Source organism: Schistocerca serialis, chromosome 1, assembly GCF_023864345.2.
Source record: "Schistocerca serialis cubense isolate TAMUIC-IGC-003099 chromosome 1, iqSchSeri2.2, whole genome shotgun sequence".
Taxonomy (NCBI): domain Eukaryota; kingdom Metazoa; phylum Arthropoda; class Insecta; order Orthoptera; family Acrididae; genus Schistocerca; species Schistocerca serialis.
In genome coordinates, this window is record NC_064638.1 from 422,126,218 (window position 1) to 422,143,213 (window position 16,996).

Genomic DNA, 16,996 nt, shown 5'->3' on the forward strand with positions numbered 1-16,996 from the left:
ACATTTTCTATTTCATGTAGGGCATGTATTGAAAGTAATTTCCGACAATGGACCACAGTTTCGATCTGCTATATGGACACGTATGTTACGAGCAAGAAACATTTCTCCGTTCTATATATCCAAGTATCACGCTTCTTCGAACCCTTGTGAACGACTAATGAAAGAAATTGGTAAACTATGTAGAATATACTGCCATAAAAAACATGTTGATTGGGATACACACATACTGTCATTCTAGGATGTAATTAACTCCATACCAAATGAGTCTACTATGCTATCTCCGACTGTTAGATTGAAAAATGTTGAACCACCTAACAAAATTAAAGAATTAGTATCCTTTCCTACATCTCGTTGACTACGACACCATGAAATAATTGACATTGCGCTGAACAACATCAAACGTGTCGCAGAGCGCCGGAGAAGACAGCAAAAACAGGTTTGGACACGCCGTGACTTTCACATTGGACAGAAGATATTAGTACGCACACATTATTTATCCAACAGAGGAAAGAGTAGATGCAGTAAATTTGAGCTTCTATATGCAGGTCCATACAGAGTTCGCAGCATTCCTCACCCCAATGTAGTACACGTCGAAACTCTGAGAACCAGAAAAAGTAAAGGCAATCACCATGTCTCCAATATTAAACCCTTTATTGAATGAACATACTTTATGATTTATCACAATGTAATGCCTTTTCCTGATATTTTTTTGATCACTTATGCAATTTTATGTATGTGATTACTTATTGATGATTATCATATTTTTTCTTGGCAAGTGCCCGGCAAGATAAAGTTAGCAGGTCGCTTTTCTTGTCGTTATATATCAGACCGTGCACACTTTCCATTTTTCGTGTATGTATGATTGTTTTCCTGTTTTGTTTGTATGCACTACGAAATCTTTAAGATGTAACAAACACCAGTCGACTTTGACATTTTGCCTTATGATATCTCAATATCTTGACTATTCTACACTTTTGGCTACTGCATTATGAAACTGTGTGTACATTTTTACACCTGAACACTCTCTACGTTGTTGACATAATACGTTTTCTGTCATGCTATGCTGTATGCTTAATTATATCACTAGAAACCAGTTTTTATTTAATGGATATATGATTTAAGTGCATCATTTTCAGAAAGCAATAACGTGTAAAAGAAATGAATTAAGCAAACCAAAGTGGATTACTATGAAATGGGAATTTCACCTTCGGAATGAACGAAAGAAAATGGAATACCTTGTGATGAAGAGTAAATGGATCAGAATTAACAAGCATTAACAAGAATATACTGTACACATCGTATGATGGTAGTCTTAACTAATTATTTTTCTTTCAGAATACAAGGCGATTGATGCAGGCTGTCAGACAGAACTACACATCTTAGTTTTAGTGATGAAATATGCTAGAAATAAGAAACTCTATACTATGAATAGTTGTATGAAGTAAATGGTAATATGAATAATGAATAATGAAGTGTCTATTTTTTGCAGATGATAATAAATGATGATGAATAGTTATATGAAGAATATGGTAATATGAATAATGAAGTTTTTCTTTGCAGGTGATGATAGTGATGAAATTTATATGGTCACTTAAAGAACCACTTTTAAGTTTTTATTTGCATATGAGAATAATGATGAAGTTCATATATTTACTGTTAGTTAAGAAATGCTATGTAGTTATTTAAGTACTTGTTGCAGTTCGTTTTGACAGTATGTCTTATATCGCATGGTATAATGACTGAATGTTTTGGAAAGGACAGCTAGAGTACATACATATTGAGTACACGTTTCATTACCTGTTAATTCAAAGTTCACTACTTTTCAGCATAATATGCGTTTGTTCTTTCAGCTTAATAATCCATTTTGTATTTTTTCCAGGAGAAGCTATTCATGAAATTAATGTGCTATAAGCAGTTAGTTATTAAACCTGTTCTAGTACTTGCATTTTTTTTACCCATTTGTGTGAGTCATTCATGAATGTGATCACATATACTCTACTTGTTTCATAACTTTGCTACAGCTAACTCATGACGAATGACGTCACTAATCGTTATTTACAGCAATAAGTCAAAAGCAAATATTTTCATGCCCCAGCAATTAATTATCAGTCCCAACGCAACGCATTGCTAGCACAAAAAAAAAAAAAATGTATTACCAGTCCCAAATAATGCTACTAGTTTAAGAGGTATTTATAGTACTAAATATAATGCAAATTTCTCAGATGTATTATATCTATATATTATTGGACCACAGACCTTGAGTAATAGTTATAGTGTGTTACATTTTAAATATGTCCTATGTCACTTGAATGATGAGTTCTGAGTAATACTGAATGATGTTTTGTAATAATGCATAAATTCTATGCCAATAATTTCTGTAAATAATATTTTTGTTATACTCTATAAATGCTATGCCAATAATTACCTCTCATTTTGAATAAAGACTTCTGAATAATACTGAATAATGTTTTTTAAAACTACACGAATACTTTGTAACTGACCAATGAGTGTCAATGAATACTATAATTAGATGAATTACGTAAATGGTATGCCATTAATTAACACTTGCTTTGAGTGATCACTTCTGAATAATGCATAAAAATGGTTTGTAACTGGCCAATGAGTGCCAATATTTACTGTAATTAGATGACCTATGAATAATGTTCTGTAATACTCCATACATAGTACAGAAATGTTTAGTAACTAGGGAATGAGTGCCAACAATTACTCAAATCGGTTGATAGACTAATGTAATTCTCAATGATGACTAGCATAAGACTTAATGTCCCTCACCTTCTCACCTAATTACCAGAAATTACTGCAATATCCGTTCGTCCTGTCCATCCTCATGATCATGGAGCACTATATTTGGATTTTGCACTAATTCTACGTTGGTGAAAAAGTATCAATTCTGCAGGAGTGTGGTGATGACACATCATGCTGTCCACCTCCTTGAACGATGGAGATGTTATGATGGTCCCACTGTTTGGTGTACCTAATGTACTACCAAAACGATAACATTTAATATTAATACGACATTTCAGTGTCTTGGCTACACTGATTAATACTTCTGGGAAGAGAACTTCAGACTGTCTCACTTGGTGTTGTGCTTCTGTAGAAAGATATGGACTTTCAGTGCAGCTATGTGCAACCTACTGTGCTACAACCATGATGCAATCCTTCCCTTTCCTTTCCTAGTTCTTGTAAAATAGTAAAAAATATATACAGTGTGTGTGCACTTTATGTCATTTGTTAATGTGTTTTGTACTCATTGCGTATACATTTTGTCATTGCTTGATATGTTCTGTACTCAGTGCATGTGCACTCTATTTCATATATATATATATATATATATATATATATATATATATATATATATATACTCTGTGACTGTAAAATTAGTTAATTAAGTGGATTTTAGAAAAATTTGTTGCTCATGGCAAGTCCAATTGACTCACCATCGCTGCCAAATTTTTGCCCCCCCAGTGGAGGGTTATGTAAGAGGTCCGAGCAGATGTAATTTCGATGTATTGCTCATGTACTGCCTGCGATATGCAAGGTCTCTGACCAGAGAGCAGTGTTGACTGCAGTAGGAACTGTAGCAGTAAGTTGTGGCTAGTCTAGTCTGGAGTCTGCTCTGGTCTGGTCTGCTGTATGGTGTTGGCTGGCCCGGTCGCGGTGCAGCGATGTCGGAGCCTGAGTATTATTGTATAAGGTAAAAAGTAGCCTCGCGCATATGTAGTAATGTTATCTCAAGTCGCATGTAAATGTTTTAAAACTCTCGTAATAATAATCTTCCTCATAAAAAGTAACTTTTAACAACCATTCATTTCAATTTAAAGAATTTACTAATTTCTCCCATCCATGATCATCCCAATTATTGCAACAGAAAAATCAGTTGCTTTCTTTCATAAATTACAGATAGGTCGGCCAGCATTGCACAGAGCTGTGCCTGAAAAACATATTGTAAGAGCAGATATATCCGGCGACTTCATTGAGGTAAGAACTTTTCCTTTTTTTATTCAGAATGATCTTTCAGGGCCATGACGCAGCACTGGTGTTGTCCAAATTACCAGGTTAAATTCACAGTGAATTATTGAAAAGTCATAAGTGAGCGACAATTTAATTGAGAGGTTTAGGAATTTTTCTGTTGTGAAGTTACGCTAAATGTGAATGAATTTTGAGCTTAGATTAAATCAGAAAGAATTTTGTGTGGAGGTTAATGTGAAAAGAATTTTGTGGGGAGGTTACACTAAATCAGAATCATATTCATATTTATTTATTATATTTTTGTGGGGAAGTTACAAACTTGTGCCCTATTCAGCGTTGTGCTGCAATAATTACTGGATTGTTTGTTAAAGTTTGCAGTGCTCTGGTATTTAAAGAGGCCGCCATATTTGGCGGTAGTAAATACCGCTGTTTTAAACCTGGGTGATAAATTCTCAAGTGATTTCCAGTAAACATAATATTTTATTACGAGCAAGCCATAAGATAGCGTTGTGTGGAGAGGGATATAGTACCAATCCAAGATGGGATGGAATGGTCTAAGTGCGCTTGAAGTTTGTTTTGGTTCACTAGCAGCTGTTGTCTAATGGTCAACTGTTTGAGCTCAGTAATTTCCTATGGGTTATTACCTTGCGCTTGCCAATTATATAACACGCTCGTCTGCAGCAGCATTTAGCGGGTATTGTAACGACGTACGTGGAATAGAATTTACCAATCCAAACATTGCTTGTTAAAGAGGCTTAGCCTCTAGTACGGCATCCCACCTTTATCTCGAAGCTTACTCGAGCCTTTATGTATTTCTTATTCTTCGCTATGAGATACTTTGTTATCTCTGTCACTGTCGTATTCCGATTGTAAATTTCTTTTGCGCTTCCCTATGTCCTTGCTTTACGCCAGTGCCAAACGGATTCTCAGCCGAGATATTGGCTTCTTCTAGAACGATCTCCCGGGTATCCTGTATATTGCCGTGGTCTGTGATTGGGCCGAAGCCTGTCAGGAGCCTGAGTCCGAATCGAATAACCAGTAACCAGAGGAACAATGAAACTGTTATGTCTAACCCACTGAAACTACCATCAACTGCGTTGTCATTGTACGCTCACATTTCTTACGTAATGAATTTGTAGACCGTAACTTATTAAGCCAGAATTGATTTGCGGTTGTATTAACTAGATTTTTGAAGGAAGCTTTACTCTGTTTATCGATTGTCTGAGAGTACTTATCTCTGTAGCCTCCCTTCGTTTACCACCGCTGGATAACCTGACTGTTCAGAGGCGTTCAGTTCATGAGTACTTGTTGTCCTGCACTTGTTTTCTAATTAATTTATTTTGTTTTTATTTAAATCTGGGATTTCGTATATGGGCCTACAAGGCCGCCCTGATGGATTTTGTATAGCTGTTTTTGTGTAGAACTTCGTATATCTGGCCAGAGAGGCTGTACCTTAATAGTAAATTCAGTAATTCATTAACTTTAAATTCTCCTTGATTGGCTTTCTTTGCTACCTTGATATATTTTTAAATTAACTTCTAAGAAAAAATTTAGCGTGGTGTAAGTTAATAAATGCCCTTTAATGGTTGCTGTGAGCGACTTATTTAATTTTTGCGTTTAATCATTCATTGTTCATCTTTTACTGGTGTTATAAAAAAATACTATGAACGAAGTTTCAGAAAATTTTTCTTTACACGTTGGGGTCCAGTTCCCGCACTCGGCAGCCGATTGTGCTGGAAGTGGCGCAAGGTTTGAAGTATGTCCGCGACAGCCTCCTTTCCGCCATTTTATCACGTCCATGAGTGAACGTACTGCGGATGCCACAGCCACAAATTTATTAAGACAGTTCCATCTCTCACGGCCACAGTCATTTACGTCACACGATCGGCTGATGGCCGAAATCAACGAATCGTATGAAGTATAAGAATAATCGTAATACAACCAATGAGGAAAAAATTCTTTAACACACACATCAGTTCAGTACCATGACTTACATCAATGGTGTAGTGTCACATGAACCTGCCTGATAGTAGTTTTACAGCATGCCAAAGCGACTGGGGTGCTCTTTTAAGGCGTAACTGACGTTCGTCCGATGAGTCTATGAAGTACTGCAGTTAATCATTTTAGAAGTGTGTGTGTGTGTGTGTGTGTGTGTGTGTGTGTGTGTGTGTGTTGGCTTTTGTAAATTTCCCTAGGGAAGGTGAGCCTAGTAGTCACGTAGTTAAGCTCTATTCCGAGCACTATATGAATAACTCCATCGCAAGGCCATCGTTCTACCCATAAAACAGTTATTGTACAAGGTAATTAATAACAACGAAAATTTCGAGGAATGATAGTTCAAATACCGAGAATTTTGTTTTGCTTGGAAACGTTTTCAAAAAAATGGCTCTGAGCACTATGGGACTTAACATCTATGGTCATCAGTCCCCTAGAACTTAAACCTAACTAACCTAAGGACATCACACACATCCATGCCCGAGGCAGGATTCAAACCTGCGACCGTAGCAGTCGCACGGGAAACGTTTTCAGTAAAGTGGCAATGAACATGAGGGGTATGTTCTTTCCTGAGAATGAACAATAACAGTTGTTCACAATTATTGTGGGTTTAATCGATGGTTCCTCAGAGCTGTAAGCTTTCGTTAAAAATTACTATTTTACGTAGTAAAAATTTGACAGAAGCTTACGCCTTCTGTGGCCCCATAGTTTCAGTTATTACTGAGTTAAAGTTTTTCGTCGTAATGCACTAGTCCCACAACCCCTATGAAGTTTGGAACGTAAGTGTGAGGTATTGAGGTATTGGCTCAAGTAAAGCTGTGAGGAAAGAAGGCCGCGGGGGGGGGGGGGGGTGGATGTCTAAGGGGGTGGGGGAGGGGGCAGTGGGAGTGTGCCGAATCGTGAGTCGCGCCTGGATAGCTCAGTCGGCTATAGCACAGCACGACAGTCGAGATGGCAAGGCTCCGGGATCGATTCACAGCCTGTCATACACTTTTAACATGCCACGAAATATCAAAACAGTGCACACTCCACTGCAGGATGAAACATTCATTCATTTATTAAATTCTGAATGGCTGTTAATCCTAATATAATTAAGTTGATTAAATTTTGTCAATGACATGTTGGAATACATCTGCAACCTCGCTACTTACTTGAGAGCTAATGCCGTCTCCTTCAAGCGCGGTAGAGTTGCGTTTCATTTCGCGATAGGATTCGTGAAATCTACTGAGCTCTGAGGGCAACTGGGGTTAAGTCCAACCTATCCTTGCCACTTCCAAACACTGGAGTAATACTCTACAGAAGGATGCAGCGGCATCTTGTGCGCAGTTAGCCACAGTCGAGAGTTAACTGAAATGTACGGGTGCGCCAACTTGCTGAAACCCGAAGTACCTGCGTCTTGCTGGCCGTACTATATACACTTCTTCTGTGACTGTATAATGCAGAAACAAATTGTAGTCTGCTCCCGTTACGCCTTCGCGAAATTTCTGGCTTAATATTGTCAGACAACCTTCATTTATGATATCTAGGAACTGTCACAATGTACTGAAAGAGTATAATTTTTCAAGCTCAGTAATACTGAATCTATTGCTATCTCCTGCTACAATTGCAATGTTGTTTTCTGTTACTGACGCCTATGGGATGTTGTCCTTTCTAGTGTTTACTGTAACAGCGGATACATATTACAATGACAGTTAAACATTGCTGTCCAGAGAAGGAAAGAAGATACATATACTGATCGTAATGGGCTCAGATGGCTGGTGAATGGACACTTACGCCTTGTAATGGAACAGAGCACATAAAATAAGGAGACAGTGTCGAATGCTGTGGTTCCACTGAAATACGAAGTGACGGCATAAGACGGACTGGACAGTGGAAAGAAAGACTTGCCGTTGATTTTAAGGAATGCAGTGGCACGTTTTGAGTGTGCAGGTGCAACGTTACACGTTGGATTTCGCCAACGGGATGGCACCAGGCTTAACTGCTGACCGCCAGCGCAGGACCAGCTGGCCTTGCGCGCCTAAAATATAGTCCCAATCTCCCCCCTCCCTCTAATGTGTTATCAACGAATTGCAGGCATGTATTTAAATTGCGTATGTCTTTTACTATAAAAAATTATTCCTAAATTCAAGACATTTAGGCAAAAGAGGACTTGTCTCCCGTCAAGTCATCTTTTAAGATTAATGAATTTTTCAAAGAAGCAGTTATTCTAAAATGACATTGAAAGCTGAAGTAACGTGAATGGAGGTGGCAGCCCACGATTGTTGAAGCCAGTCTGTGGGAGATACCACATGTGAGTGGTGGACATGTAAGGCTGTTTCATTGTCACTTAAGAGCAGGCAGGTAGGTTCGAGTGAAGTGTTGAGTAGGAATGCAGTCGGCGTTCTGGAACATTGTCCTTACGACTGGGACCAGAGTGGAGTCATGCGAGTTGCCTACATGCACAGGAAATGCAGCGTGAGGAATTAACATTACGATAGAAATAGCACTTGAAAAGATAAAGGATGAGCTGTACATTTACAACTGGCACTTGAAAACAGAGTAAAATGGAATGGTCTCATCCTCCTCCAATGTGCATCCAATGACCTCTTTAGTGATAGAATTTAATCTTTCTTCACTTTTTCCTGTGATGCTATGTAACCCACACAGCATCAAAGGTACCCACTTTACCATAGCCTGTTCCCCTTGTCGATCATCTTGAATAGTACCACATACACTACTGGACATAAAAATTGCTACACCACGAAGATGACGTGCTACAGACGCGAAATTTAACCGACAGGAAGAAGACACTGTGATATGCAAATGATTAGCTTTTCAGAGCATTCACACAAGGCTGGCGACGGTGGCGACACCTTCAACGTGCTGACATGAGGAAAGTTTCCAACCGATTTCTCATACACAAACAGCAGTTGACCGGCGATGCCCGGAGAAAGGTTGTTGTGATGCCTCGTGTAAGGAGGAGAAATGCGTACCATCACGTTTCCGACTTTGATAAAGGTCGAATTCTAGCCTATCACGATTGCGGTTTATCGTATCGCGACATTGCTGCTGGCGTTGGTCCAGATCCAATGACTGTTAGCAGAATATGGAATCGGCGGGTTCAGGAGAGTAATACAGAACGCCGTGCTGGATCCCAACGGCCTCGTGTCACTAGCAGTCGAGATGACAGGCATATTATAAGCATGACTTAACGGACCGTGCAGCCACGTCTCGATACCTGAGCCAACAGGGTTGGCAAGACAACAACCATCTGCACGAACAGTTCGACGACGTTTGCAGCAGCATGGACTATCAGCTCTGAGGCCATGGCTGCGGTTACCCTTGACGCTGCATCACAGCCAGGAGCGCCTGCGATGGTGTACTCTATGACGAACCTGGGTGCACGAATGGCAAAACGTCGTTTTTTTCTGATGAATCCTGGTTCTGTTCACAGCATCATGATGGTCGCATCCGTGTTTGGCGACATCGCGGTGAACGCACATTGGAATCGTGTATTCGACATCGCCATACAGTCGTATCATCCGGCGTGATGGTATGCGGTGCCATTGGTTACACGTCTCGGTCACCTCTTGTTCGCATTGACAGCACTTTCAACAGTGGACGTTACATTTCAGATGTGTTACGACCCTTGGCTCTACCTTTCATTCGATCCCTGCGAAACCCTACATTTCAGCAGGATAATGCACGACAACGTGTTGCAGGTCCTGTACGGGCCTTTCTGGATACAGAAAATGTTCGACAGCTGCCCTGGCCTGCACATTCTCCAGATCTCTCGCCAATTGAAAACGTCTGGTCAATGGTGGCCGAGCAACTTGCTCCTTGCAATACGCCAGTCACTACTCTTGATGAACTGTGGTATCGTGTTGAAGCTGCATGGGCAGCTGTACCTGTACACGCCATCCAAACTCTGTTGACTCAATGCCCAGGCGTATCAAGGCCGTTGTTACGACCAGAGGTGGTTGTTCTGGGTACTGATTTCTCAGGATCTATTCACCCAAATTGCGTGAAAATATAATCACATGTCAGTTCTAGCATAATATATTTGTCCATTGAATACCCGTTTATCATCTGCATTTATTCTTGGTGTAGTAATTTTAATGGCCAGTAGTGTATTTTCATTTCATAACAAACGGGTGACAAATTAGTGGTTTGACAAAATACTATTAGTACACATCCAACCGAACAGAATGAAGTACTTCCCTTCCTTAGCCCTGTCGATCAGTAAGTATCACGTCTTTTGGTTAATAAAGTATATTTAATTTGTCTTGGAGCTATTAACTGGCATACATAGCTCGCTAACTTGACGCCAATTGTGAAAGCGCACAATATGAACTCAGTTCGCAAAAATATCCGTCCTTCTGCTGTTAAAGACCATTCTTCAATTCACACAAGAGCGATGACTCTTGAATCTGTCATTGGACACTCGTCTCTCAGAGAACCCTCGAGAGTGAATTGTTGTCGCTACAGGCACTCCACCTTAGATGAGCTATAAACACGTTAACAGCGAACACGAGGCACCAGCACGACGTGTCAGGAAAGGAAATCCTCCAGTCACGCCAGTACAAGTTATTGTGCTCCGCGCCGCGCCACGTCAGTGGCAGAACAGTGTTGTGTGGGTGGGGGAGTGGAAGGTGGAGGAAGGAGGCAGAAGATGCGTTTACAGCCTGCCTCTGCGGTCACGCGCTGTGCGTCACCTCCCTCCCACGGTGCTTGGTTTCGACTGTTGAGTGTGATATACTTGGGCCGGTGGGAGGATCAGGCTGCGATTTACGACTGATCATTCACCTTTCTCCACGACAGTTATAGTCAACAGCGAAGTCAACGGAAAGTGTTCCGTTCTGGCGACAGCGAACAGGGCTGGCGGGCTTGCTCCTGGCTTTGTCTTAGCAGTCGAAGTTGGTACACCAACTTACGTTTTGCTTAAAAAATGAAAATCAGAATATCTTCTTTTCTCTACTATAAATTTATTAATGTTAAGCAGCACATCATGTTCTTAATTTTCGGGCAAATAGGTGTAAATTACATGGAAAGACGGATAACACACAAAATGTACAGTACCTAGAAAGAACTATAAAAATGAGAGACCAAAAGCGAAGTGCTCGGATTAAAGAGAGTGTACGACGGCCCTACTGTTCAGTCTACATATTGTAGAAGCGATGACAGAAATAAGAGATAGGTTCAGAACTGGAGTTAAAATTCAGAGTGGAAGGATATCAGGGATTCGTTGATGACATTGCTATCCTCTGTGAATGTGATGAAATATTTATAGGACCTATTGGATGCAACGAACAGTGTAATGGGCGTGGAATATGGATTGACAGATTGTGGAGAAATCCATAGAGTTTAATAAACCAGCCTACCTGTCCTTCGTCGACGTGTCAAAAACTTATGATAGTATTAGAAAAAAAGGATATAATTCGAACCTTATTCTACAAGAAAGCACCAATGGGTTTAGTAAAATTTATGGAAAATGATTCACAGATGAAATTATACTAGATAAGGGAATTAAATAAGGAGACTCATGTAGCCCGTCCAGTTCAAGTTAATAACGGACCACATCACAAAGAAACAGGGCTATAAAATGAGAAATAATTATTATTATGCTGATGATGCTGTTGTGATTGCAAATAATGAGCATAATTTACTTGGGTTACATCACCACCTTAATAAAACAACAGTACGACATGGAAATCACGTCAAAAAATACGTAATATCACAACCGCCTTTACGATGTAAATTAGAAGTAGATGGTGTGTCAATTACACAAGTGACAATCTTTAATTATCTAGGGACTGTTATCACCAACTATAAAGATTTAGCCATGGACGTGAAAGACCGAGTGACAAAGACACCAAAGATGCCTGCAAAATACTGTATGGAGAAACAAATTTATGACAACTGAATGAAGGATAAAAGTATATAAAATGATGGTGCGACTTGTTTCGACATATGCAGAAGAAACTAGAGCAGAAATGAAAGAGACAAAATAAAAGTTAATGGCAGTGGAAATGAAGGCGGTAGGATAGATCGAAGGTGTAACTATGTGTGACAAAATAACAAATGCGTCGACAAGGGAATGGTGTGGAATACAAAATACAAATAAATTGACGAAGACAAGAAAGAGAAATTGGAAGGATCGTGTGGAATGGATGGGCTCTTCAAGATAAGCTAAAATTTGTGAACATGGACGACCGCAAGGGAAACGTCTTCCTGGAAGACCACCAGAGAGATGGACAGATATTGGTCCAGTACATCCTCGGAATGAGGCGGACAAAGAGGGACAACTCGAATCAGCAGAAGCAGAAAAAGTAATGGAACATAGTCGAAAATAATAAGGAGCAGCAGAAATGAGATTAGCGAAACGTAACGTAAAATCTGGGAACCACGGACTAGACGAAGTTAAGGAATTCTGCTGCCATGAATGCAAAATAACACATTACAGAGCAAGGAAGACATAAGAAGTAGACTAGTACAGGAAAAGAGCACATTGCTGGGCAAAATAATACTAATATCAAATATTGCACTGATCTGAGGAAGAAATATCTGAAAAAGTACGTCTGGAGCAGAACGTTGTATACAAGGGAAACTTCGACTTTTGGAATGCCGGAAAAGAAGATAACCAATCGGCTTGACTGGTGCTGCCATAGATGGACCGCGAAGAAATGGGGATTTTCACAAGAAAATCAGCTAGCAGAGGAACGTTTAGAAAATATTAGGAAAGGACAGGATGACACGTCTTAGGACTTCAAAGTACAATTTTCACGGTACTTGAGAGAAGTGTAGAGTGAAAACTGTAGAAGACAGAGGTTGGAATATATCCGACAAACAATTCAGAACAATTGTTAGTCTGAGATGAAAAGGATCTCAACAGAGAGGAATTCGCGGCTGGCTCCATCAAACTCGTTAGAACGCTGATGAAAACAAAAAGAGTATAAGCTAGAACTGTGATAAATGTACGTCGTGAATAGGTACAGGGAAGGAATATTAGAATTCAACATCCCGCCGATGGAGAGCTCGATGGTGGAGTACATGTCTGCATGGGGGAAGGAAATCTATTTTTTTCTTTTCAAAGAAACCATCCAGAAGTTGCCTTAAGCTATTAAGGAAACTAAAGGGTAGCTGTGTCCAGATAGCCAGACGGGGCTTTGACCCACCATAATCCGAAATTCGAGACGAGTATATTACTACTGCGCCTCCTTAATCGGACTCACGCAACGGACTCGCAGCTGATTTTATTTTTGTGCACGTATTTTTAAAAAAAAATTTGTACGTATCATTGAGACAAACACATTTGCTAACAAACTTTTGCTGTTCGTATACAAATAAATCTGTGTCGAAAAATATTTTGCTCGCTTCCAATCATTACCGTCCTCCAACATAATAATGAGTAAATAGTCACTTAGCGAATAGTAAGAAGAAACGCACACATGGATCAAATAATTATCTCGTCTACTTTACTTTCCTGCAAGCCTTGCCTCCCACCACAAAAATGTCTGGGACACAATGGTCGAGCACATTCACGATACCCATATCCATTAAGACTAAGGAAAGGTCTCTACTTTGTATTAGAGCACGCGAGAGCTCAGGGAATTTAAAACTGACTTACCAGTCAAAGAGGCCTGAGAAGGGGTCACTGTGAAAACATATTCCGTCCCTCTGAATGCAATCACATCGCTTTTGAGATGGAAATTTTGCGGTCAGGAATTAGTTTTTTGTTCTCACATGCTTTTGTGAAGAAAAGAATTACTTTTTTTTTACTCTGATGGGTAAAGAAGGGTACCTGCATTCATGGCACTGAAGACCATGCGATCGTCGACCGGCTACCATGTCATCCTCAGATATTCATCATTAAATGCAGTATACAGAGTCACGGGGTCAGCACGTCGCTCTCTCGGCCGTTGTCGACGTTCGACCCGCTACTTCTCAGTCATGTAGCACCTCAGTTGGCATCATGAGGCTGAGTGTGCCCCAGTCTACTCCTGGCTGTACCAGAAATTGCACCTGGATCCCCACAGGGCCGTCTATAATGTTGACCATTCAGTTACACTGTGCTGACTAGTGTATACTAATTTATTCCTTGATTTCGCGTCAATGGCAGTGCATTTGCATTGTATAAACGATTTTTGGAGTGTAGTAAAAACGAGAAGTAGTGTAAAGTAGTACTTCGACTGCATCCAGTGACGCTTGAGATAGTGCCATATTCCTTGTGTAGACGCACTTCGATTAATCGTAGATTGGGGCTGTGTCCGTTGCTTAGAGTTGCAGAGAGAATTTGTCACCGTCCACAGATACCTGGAAGCTGTGTTAGCCACAATCGACAGGCTTCACGTCACTGCCATGGGCTGCAGTGGCTTGGATGCGCCTAAGACGGACGTTTTGCTACCCTTAGTGCGTAAGACATCGCCAAGGATCATAGCGGCTTCCGATCCGTTCGTCGCGGTCGTCGACACTTACCGACAGTAAATCCGACAGTCAATGGCTAACTGTGGTGGAGCCGCAAATCTCTGGGCAGAAGCTGAAAGTGGGTACTGGCCTCACGGTTGTCCTCTTACGCCATAAACGCTGTGTTCAGGTATTGTTCACAGGTGAAATTAGCTGTGAGCCAGCACGTGACGCTTCGTCGGCTAGGACTGGACCCGATCTTCTTGAAAGATCCAGTGGGTAGAATTGCTTGTCACTCCGGGCTCCAACATTAGGTTGCTCACCATAGGGAAATAATGGACAGGATAGGCAGAAAGTCCACCAACGAAGGAGATAACTTAGAAACCCTCATTTGGCCGCTACCGGAATATTATTCCTGAAGGCAGGGGCTGTCAACAGGCAGGAATGATCGAGGAAGAGACAGATTTATATCTCTCAGTCGTAGCCCAGTATCTCACTAACCATTAAAATGAAACAGCCAATCACAGTCCGTCATTTTACTGGCCAATGAAACGAAAAAGCTAATCAATATGTACCCCATCTTGTTCTTTGTGTTCCATTTGGCATCGACGGTAGATTCATCTTTGTACTACTCTTGGTGTAATACACAATGTACACTCAAATTAAATATTTCCTAACTAGCGTTCGAGTGGTCAACAGCTCAGAACCCTGTTCAGCCATTCAGGCTTAGGTTTCACAAGATGGCTTGAGTCAGACGCTGGAATGGTTTCTCTGGAAAGCTCACAGCTTAATTCATTCCACACCCTTTCCATATCTGAGCTTGTGTTTCATCTACGATGACTTTTACGCTGTCAGAATGTTAGGCCTTAATCTTTCTTTCTTCATTTTTCAAAATAAGATCTAAATGTATAATGAGAGTGATTTAACACAGACAGTAACATATCTTTCCTTTTTATAGACTACTAATTTGCCTTAGATTGTCGCAAAGGGAACGATGCCTTCCGCGTAAAGTACAAACTCTATTTGTGAAATGACTAATAGCCGATTTAGACACGTATGTCAGCTTGTAAGGAATATATTCTTCGAATATTTTCATAGTATAGAGAATGAAGCACGCAGAAGGGGAGGAGGAAATGAAATGAAATTTCATTGGATGAGAGGGTATGTAAAGGGGTAGCAGTGATTACAATTTATAGTTATTTACCTGATTACTCTGCTATTCACAATGAAGTGCCTGACAGAGGGTTCAGTGAATCACCTTCAATCTGCGTCTCTACCGTTCCACTCTCGAACGGCGCGCGGGAAAAAAGAGCACTTAAATTTTTCTGTGCGAGCCATGATTTCTCTTATTTTATCCATATGCAGGCGGGTGCCAACAGAATGTTTTCGCAATCGGAGGAGAAAACTGGTGATTGAAATTTAATTAGAAGATCCCGTCGCAACAAAAATCGCCCTTGTTTTAATGACAGCCAACTCCAATTCACGTATCATGTCTGTGGCATTATCACTATTTTGCGGTAATACAAAACGAGCCGCTCTTCTTTGAACTTATTCTATATTATCCCGCCTGATGCGGATCCTACACCGCACAGCAATACTCCAGAATAGGGAGGACAAGCGTGGTGTAAGCAGTTTCTTTAGTAGGCCTGTTGCGCCTTCTAAGTGTTCTGCCAGTGAATGGCAGGCAGTCTTTGCTTTGCTCTAACCACAACATTATCTATCTGAGCGTTCCAGTTTAGGTTATTTGTAATTATATTCCCTAAGTATTTAGTTGAATTTGCAACCTTGCCCGCATCTCGTGGTCGTGCGGTAGCGTTCTCGCTTCCCACGCCCGGGTTCCCGGGTTCGATTTCCGGCGGGGACAGGGATTTTCTCTGCCTCGTGATGGCTGGGTGTTGTGTGCTGTCCTTAGGTTAGTTAGGTTTAAGTAGTTCTAAGTTCTAGGGGACTGATGATCATAGATGTTAAGTCCCATAGTGCTCAGAGCCATTTGAACCATTTGCAACCTTCAGTTTTTTGTAACTTACCGTGCAATCGAAATTTAATGGATTTCATTTCGTACTCACGTGAATAACTTCACACTTTTCTTTATTCAGGATCAATTGCCACTTTAAGCACCTTACAGATATTTTATCTAAATAATTTTGCAGTTTTGATCATCTGATGATTTTAGAAGACGGTAAATGACAGCATCATCTGGAAACAATGTAAGAGGGGTACAAAGATTTTCTCCTGTATCGTTAATGTAGATCAGGAACAATATAGGACCTATAACACTTCCTTGGGGAACGCCGGATATTACTTCTGTTTTAATCGATGACTTTCCGTTTATTACTACGAATTGTGGCCTTTCTCACAGGAAATCACGAATCCAGTCGGACAACTGTTTCGCAAGAACGATATTTTCTGAATTTGTGCTGACTATGTGTCAATAAATCGTTTTCCTCGAGGCACTTCATAATGTTCGAATTCAGTATATGTTCCAAAACCATACTGAAAATCGAAGTTGGTGATATGGGCCTGTAATTCAACGGATTACGCCTACTTCCCTTTTTGGGTATTGGTGTGACGTGAACAATTTTCCAGTCTTTAGGTGCGGATCTTTCCGTGAGCGAGTGGTTGTATATAA